The following is an 8,832-nucleotide window of genomic DNA, read 5'->3' as shown; positions in this document are numbered from 1 at the left end:
GCATAGATTATGAGATGGATGTGTGGTGAATGATTTTGAGGTTGAAAGTTTTAAGTTTTGATCCAACCCCCCCACCACCCCTCTCAGAGTTTACTTCCCTATTGCATTTCCAAAAATTGATATCAGAGCTGAATTCTCTAGAAAGTAAAGCTTTGTAGCTTTGAGGAAAGATCTTGAAGATGGAAGTCTATAAGTTGGGAAAGACTATTGAGAACTAGATGATTGAAATACAACTTTCCCTAAATCATCTGAATGAAGCAAGAGATGAGTTAAAGAAATCATTGAAAAGAAGGAAGGAAATATCTATTGAAGAGAATAACACACAATACCAAGAGATTAACACTACTGAATTGTTTGTAGGTGGAAACATCAATGAATTTGATGCAACATTTGCAAACCTAATGGAAAAGAATGAAACCCTAACTGAAGAGGTTAGAAGTCTTAACAAAGAACAAGAGGTCCAATTAGTATCGCTATGTGAGGTGATTGAGTAGAAAAAGAAAGCTAAAGAAGATAAAGTCATGATTGAAGATGACAAAAGGATTTGGACCAATAGACTAGAAGAGAAACATCAGAGGTAAGTAGGATTGTTAACATGCAATAGGAAACTTTAAGTCAAATGATGATTGCAAATCTTGAACTGAATGCAAAGGATATTGATATCACAACACTAAAATTACAGAATGAAAAATTGAGAAATAATCTGAAAAAAGAAAAAGAGTTTGTTGAAAGTTTCAATAAACCTAGTGAAGCCATCAAGTACTCTGCATAATTGATGAGATCCCCTAGATCCAATAGTGATACTTTTGGATTGAGTTACACTAGTGCTGAAGAAGGAGAATCATCCAAAAGTGGTGAAGAAAGAAGTAACAAAGGTAAGAACTCCAAACCTACTTATCATAATTGTAGTAAGATAGGTCATACTACTAATGTTTTTAGGAGCAAGATTGCAAATCAGAATCCTAAGTAGAAGTTCATGGATCATTTTCACAAATACAAAAAATAAGGTCATCAGGCACATGAATGTAGAACCAAGACCATAAGCATACAAAGATTTGAAGGATATTGTTATAACTATTAAAATTATGGACATAGAGCATATGAGTAAAAATACAAGCCTAAACGGTCATAAAACAAGAAGACAAAGGTAAAGCACAATTATAACTCTTATAATTGGGATTATAATACTAGGTATAGTTGTCATTATTGTCAAGAGTATGGATATGTTGCTAAAATTTGCATAAGAACACATTTTAGAAGTGATGAAAAAAGATGGTTGAGTCAAACCACATGTTTTAGCTATTTGAAAATTTGTCACATAAGCAAGAATTGTCCAACTAGGTCAAAGGCACCAAGTAGTGAGTTCAACAAAGGCAAAGGAAAGGTAGATGTTGAGAATTTTAGAGATGATATGAATAAGACATTGAAGAGAAAGGAAGATTGAAGCACATCAAGTTTAGATGGGATCACTTGACCCAATGGGTCAAGTGATCACGCCACCTCCAATTAAGAAATCAAGAGATATGTGTGGGACTGATATTTAAAAGATTTACCATACATCAGTTCCAAGGATTTAGTTGTGAAAAGACTATATTTGCATGAAGAAAGATGTATAGTGTTTTTAAGAATCTAGAAGAAATCTTTAAGTTTTATCAGTTTTCATATTACTGTCAACCATGAAAAGTTTCATTATGGTTGCCGAGTGAAATGTTAGTTCATGTCGAGCTATTGCAAAGTGATAGTGTTTACCGAGCTTGTAGTATTTGTTGAGTGAAAAAGAGAACTTCATGGAAGCTGAGTGAGTCAAAATCTCTATTGAAGTCAAGCTTACAAATGTTTATGAACCAAGCATTTAGTGTGAGGTTTTAAGGTTTGTCTGATTGATTTCTACTCATTTGACATCATTTGAATTTGAAGGAGAGCATGAAGAGAAAAAGGAAAACTGAAGAAATCATTCCAAGTGTTTGCAAGTAGGATTCAATAGTCACTCAACTCCATCACAATAGATTTACAATGGTATTTATTGTGTGTCGAGCTACATAGTTTGAATTTAAAAAAACCCTAGTTTATAGAATGGCATCTAATTCTTTAGATCCTAAGGTTAAAGAGGGTAAAGAATTTTTGAATGTGCAATTGATAAGAAATGATATTAGACAACTAGACTTTAGAGCCATTCCTGATATTGCTTACAAGTAGGATCCATCTAGTGCATTTTCAATGATACCACCTCAAGTTTTAATGATTCAAGACATGAGATGTTGCTACATATGCAAGGTGAGTAGCATAGGTGGCATGGAGATTAGGGAAACCTATGGGAAATTGTGTAAAAATGGATTGTTGAAAGAAGAATTCAAAATTGTAGAGAGGAAAGGGTTAACTCATGCCCTAGATAATATCTTCAAAATTGAATGGATAAAGATAGTTCTTATTAGAATTAATGATAACTCTACATGGTTGGATAATGGACTAGTAAAGATAACAAACAAAGTTGTACATAGAGTAATAGGGTATCCAACACTTGACTGACCTAAAACCATGAGGAGTGAATCCAAAGAGGTCATTGAGAAGAATATAGGGACAGTGTGGAACGAATGAGATATGACAATTGATACTATCTTAGATCTCCTAATTACTTTTGTAGTGAAGATTATAGAACATGAATTATATCAATCCAAAAGGCTCAATAGTGTATTATTGTTGACATGGTCTATAAGATAGTTAAGAAGGATCATACCTATGACCTTGTCAAGTTGTAGATGCAACAATTGTCAAAAAAATTGGGAGTAATAAGGAAGACCAAAAGTGCACAATGTAAACTTGGTTCAATTCTTGTATGCATGTTCTTTTATATATAGAATACATTTCCCACATTTAGTAAAGTTACATGGAAAACAAATAGATCTATTGTAGTGCAGATAGGTGAATTTATCAAGCAACTTGGAAATAATTTTGAGTTAGTTATGACTAGCTACTTTGAAGACCTCAAGAAATCAATGAAGAAAATAATAAGGATAATAGTTTCACTAGTTGAGAAAAATTTCAATGATGTTTTCTTTCTAGTTGACATTGATTTTACATATTTTCAAGCTGCTATTCCAAGGGTAAGGTGGTTAAGACCACTAGGCTATGAGATCAATGTTAATGAAGCCTCTAAAGTAATAACAACATTACTTACAAAAGATGTAGATGCTAAGGCTACTATCTTTGGGAATTATGATATGGCTAAATCTAAGATAATGATGGATTTGAAGATTTCCATAGTCATAATAAAGAAAAACAAGATTGTCAAGAAGCTTAAAGAGAAATTTGGTGAAGTAGCAGATGAAGAAGAAGAAGAAGAAGAAGATATTCCTATTCAAGGACTACTGGCCTTAACTCAAGGTCAAGGAGAAGATCAAGCAAAAAAAGTAGAAATTGAAGAAGGTGCTAAGGGAGAAGAAGCTAGTGAAGCACATGAGAAAAAGAAGATGAAAGCTAAGACCCCAGCAGTTAGTAAACCAAGGAAGGTTGCAAAACCTAAGCCTATAGTTTCATCTACTAGACCAAGCACAATGGCTGCTACCAAAAAGGCTCAAGAAGAAAATAAGCCAAAAGAGAAGAGGGGTAGATTGGCTACCAAAGAAAAAGAGCTTGAGAAGATACCAAGAAGAAAATACATAGCTTGAGTTGAATCTAATGAAAAGAGGACCAAATCTGATGAAAATAGCTAATTCAAAGTGGTAAGTCACCATCCTTCTTTAGATTTAGACAATATATGTGAGAATATAAGGAATAATGTTGATTTATTTGGTCGTACACATATTGAGTTTGAAAAACTTAGAAAATTTGAGATAAACCAAGTAGAGGATGTTGGAAATATATATATATATATATATAGGATAGGCTAAGTTACTAAGAGGGGAGGGGTGAAAAAGTAACCAATAAAAATTTTAATCCTTTATTAGCAATTAATCCTTCATGTGTATTCTAATCTAATTGCATGCATAAATAACTAAAAGCAATAAAACATTCATAACACTTTGACACATAATTTGGTGACCTAGAAGCCTTCCAAATAGAAAGTAAAATTAGGGTGGGGTTGATACCCACAATCTTTAGTACTACAGTATAAAGTTGACCTATTACAACTTACAATGGTCACTTCTAATGATCTACCCTATTAGGAGCAATAAGGATTGCTAGGTCCACCTTGCAAAATAATTTACAAACATACAATGAAGTATGCACTCAGTAAAGAGATTTACAAAAGACTATTAGGTCTACCTTGTGAAAGGATTTAACTAATCCACCTATTAGGATGAGATAGTAGCTGATCTCTGATGTACAACTTGGTTTGTTGAATGAGATTTCTTGAGTGTAACGATCACCTCACTATGATAGATAAATCTTTGCTTCTTGTTATACTATTGTAGCCTTGTATTTTACTCTTCTTCTCTTCTCTTCCTGTTACATTACTTCATACTCTCTCATTGGGTGTGATACAATGCATTACATATATACCAATCCAATTTACAAATAAATAAAGCTAGCTATAATACAAGTTTACACAGAATACACAAAATAACTTGGGTTTTGAAGACTAGCTTGGTGAGGTTCTGATACTTGGCATCCACTATCAATGCTTGACATTGTCATGCACTTAGTAGACATAGAAGCTCACTCTATACTCATCACTTTCAAGTAGTCTTGAACTTGGCATGCATTGGTGACTCAGTGAATATTGTGAAACTTGGCATATAAAGTAAGTCACTTGACTCTAACTGCATAGCTTGATAAATGTTATCACTATGAGCTTGGTATAAACTAAATCACTTGGTTAACATTGGGTGGATTAGTTAACACTATATTTGCATCATTGTAAATGTGAACTTAGTAAGCACTACAAAACTTGATTTGCACTAAAGAACTCATTAAACCTTACAAATCTTAGTTTACACTATTGATCACTATTATAGTAGAAATTTCTTAGTGCAAACTGAATACTATTTCTTGGACTTGGTAGAAACTTTAGAACTCCGTAGAATCTAAAATGCTTGGCTAACGCTATTAACTATACAATACACTTGGTAGATACTTACAATTTGAATAAGTGTATGTCACTAATAACAAACATGACTATAATGTCAGCAATCTCCCCCTTTAGCATTAGTGACAAAAAACACATATTAGTCAAAACTGAATTAAAAGTAAATGTCCAAGAATACCTTTTATTCATAACCTTGTGTCTCCAACTCGGTAGAGTACTTTATTTTTGAAAATTTTCAAAATTGGTTTTGTAAGAGATGTACCTTTAGGATTAGTGTCATTTTCTTGTCCCAATTCTCTTGCAACACCTTACATGTGTGTAATGCAATCTGCACTTCTACTAATAGTTCTATCATGTTGTCTACAATTGAGAAGTTGTTGTCATGGATGAGTGTTTTGGTATGTGTAATATATTTTTGCAATGCATCCATGTGTGGGAGAATCATGCTCTAAATGTCTATCAATGTAGATCTTATTCTAGCTTCTTCTCTTAGCAATTCTACCTACATATCAATTAAGAATCTAATCATTGTGTAGTGGGCAAAGGTATAACTTGGGTTAACTTGCAGGTGTTGTCTACTTGCCTTCAAATCTTCATCAATCTTAGAAAGTTTTTCTTTAATATCTTTGGTGAAAATTAAAATACCATAGAGTTTATTGAATGGTGAAGATACATTGTTGCAAGAGGTCTCCAGTGAGCTTAGAATAGTAGATAATTGTACTTGATGAATAGCAATCTATTGAGCAATAAGCTCCAAAACTTTATTCTCAAATTTCTTCTCATCTCTCTACAAAAATTTCTCTTCTCCATTCAAATCTTCATTGAATTTTTGGATTACCTCTGCTAAGTGATTCAAAATTGGTTGAGAAGTGTTAGCCTTTGTGTTTAGTGCCTCTACTAGGATATTATTTGCATATTCAATTATTTGGAATTACTTATTTCTTTCATCTATAAGCCTTCGCTACTTAGCTTTCTTCTGAAGAAGTTCTCAAAAAATATGCATCTTATCAAGATTGAGATTTGAGATGTCTTGATTCAAAATTACAATCTCCTCATCTAGATAAATTTCTTCTTCCTTCTCGTTGCCTTTGCCCAAAAATCTTGTACTCAATTGAGACTTGATCTCAACTATCCTTGCACGTATTTTTTGCATGCTAGGAATGGAAACAATTGTAGAAATAGTAGGACTTGCTGAAAAAGTAGATACTGCACTTATTGCTGAAATACCAATTGTAGAAATACCTTGTGTAACCAAAACTGATGTAGAAGGAAGTTTTGGTTTCTTGGTAGATGAAGTGCTTGCCACTTCTATCAATGAAGTACTAAGCTGGAAAGGTGCAAAAATTGATTGAGTGCTTGTACTTATAGTGTTTGACACAATCAATCCTGTAGTAGCTTTCTTTGGGTTTGATTTTTTTAAAGTTTGGCTAAAAGAATGAGGAAGTGAGGCTATAAATAATGTAGAAATTGTCTCTAGGTTGGTCTCCTTAGTGTCCTAAACTTCAAGTAAGTCTTCCTTGGTAGCTTCATGTCCCTATTCCTCTTCCTCATCATCTACATTGTCATAATGTGTAACTTTTTATCATCAATTTCCTCATCTTTTTCATGTCCATCATCATCCTTGTTGCTTATATTGACAAAAAAATCACATGGCTTATGAAGAACATAAATTTTCTTCCATGTGTTAGTGGCATTCCTTATCACATGTTCAGTGTCATTCAATAATATAAGACAAGTGTTGAATCTCAAGGTAATTTTTTCTTCATTCTTCTTTAGAGATTCCTTTACCTCCTTGTCATTCAAACTTGGCATGAGTTGCCTCAGGGTCTGCTCATATATTTCTTTTGCAATTTTAATGACATTCTCCTATCTTGGTTTGATCTTCTCCATTAGATTACTCAAAATCTGCTAAGCAAACTAGTCTGGGGAATACTTCCACTTACCCATTTTAGACATTAATACATCTTCTATTTTCTTATGCTCCTCTATAGTCCTAGTCTCATACTTAAGTGCTTTGAAGTTTGGTATGCCTGATCCTAACTCTATATCTTTTAGTTTTTCCTAGAAGATGGGTGGAAGCTTTTTAAAGATTACATCTCCACCTTCTTTGTCCAATTTCTTCCTAGATTATCTCCTTGTAAACACAACAATAGATGGTTTGGCAGGCTTGGTTATAATAACTTTTCCTTTCTTCTTTAATGGTTATTCATCCTCTAATTTTTCTTCATCTTCTACTTCTTCATCCTCAATATCATCTCCTTTTCCCTAATTTAATAGAAGAGTGGTGCTAGTTTTTAGTTCAGTAATTCTCTTCTTTCCTTTGTTGACTACCTAAGGGATTTTGACTTCCAATTCAATTTTTTCCTTAGCTTCATCATAAGTGCCAAAGTATGCAGCTTTAGGGTCAACAAGCTCATTAATTAGTGCCTCAGTAATATCCTTGGTTTCATCTATGTTTACCACATAACCTAGAGGTTTAACCCATACTAGTCTTGGTTTAACTACCTATATATATAATTTGTCATTATTAACCATGAAACAAACATCATCTTTTTAATTATCAACTAGTTTCTTTGGGAACCTGAATTTGTTATTCATTTTCTCCTTAAATGCATCAAAGTAATTGTCCATAATACTCACATAGTTTTCTCCCATTTTAGCTATATATTCATTAATCTAATAAAGAATAGGTACATCCTTCCTCCATACAACTATACCTTTAGATGGAAAAAAAAATTGCACATAGAAAAATAGACAAATCAAAATCGAACCGAACTTATCAAGATTGTTCTTACAAGTTACTATACTCTCCATGTTCTTGTTGAACTAGTTCAACAACAACTTGGAAAGGTCAAGTGATATGTTATTTTTGACCACCTTGTATACAAGATCCACTACTTCACATGATACACTATTGATTCTGCTCGAATTGTATATTTTGTGCATGATGACATGCATCCCAAACTTCAATTCTATAGCTATGATAGAGGTGATCTTCATTCCCCTTCCATCCCACTTGACAAGGGTTTTCTTCTCTAGCTCAACCCAACTTAGGGTTTTGGTTGATTTTTCTTTTGCCAACATCAAAAGACTAGTGATTCTAGTAATCATTTTCTTGGTTATCAAGATAAGTTTTTCTAATCACAACTAACCATTGTGCACATAGTTGAGGATATATCTTATCCATTTGATTCGAAGATCCTATGGCATATGTGGAATGTGGGTCAAACCCTTCACTTCAAGATGTTGATGTTTCAGTTTCAATGCACCATTCACACATAATTCTTTCAAGGATTCATCCATTTCCAAAGTTCCAATATCTTGAATAGCACACTTAAGATTTGAATGAATATCATTGATCAATAGTACCTTTGGTGGAATTTGCAATTGAGCTCTACTTTGATCTAGGGTTTCTGTGATGGAAGGACTTAGCTTAAAGTCTGGTGCCTTCCATTCCATGCCTCAAACTAACATATCTAAGCCTTTCTTGTATTTTTTACTAGTGTATGCCATCTTTTCTCAATAGGGTTCAAGAGAACATGAAAATCTTCAATAACTTGCTTGAATCACTTGAATGTTCTATTTTTCACTCTACACAGATAACTCTTGAAGATTCACAGTGAGAAATGAATTTGATTCTATCCTTTTATCAATTTTTGCCTTTCAATCATTATAAATTCCTGGTATGATTGTTTGCTCAAAAGATAGACTATGATCCACTTCACTTGCATTGAATACTTGGTAGATTCATCCATGACTCAGTAACCAAACAATAGATATCATAGCTCTTGACCTAGCCTAGTAAG

The sequence above is a fragment of the Cupressus sempervirens genome, chromosome 5 (genome assembly GCF_028749045.1).
Source record: "Cupressus sempervirens isolate cs-2001-9-10 chromosome 5, ASM2874904v1, whole genome shotgun sequence".
Classification (NCBI taxonomy): domain Eukaryota; kingdom Viridiplantae; phylum Streptophyta; class Pinopsida; order Cupressales; family Cupressaceae; genus Cupressus; species Cupressus sempervirens.
This window is presented reverse-complemented; position numbering follows the sequence as displayed.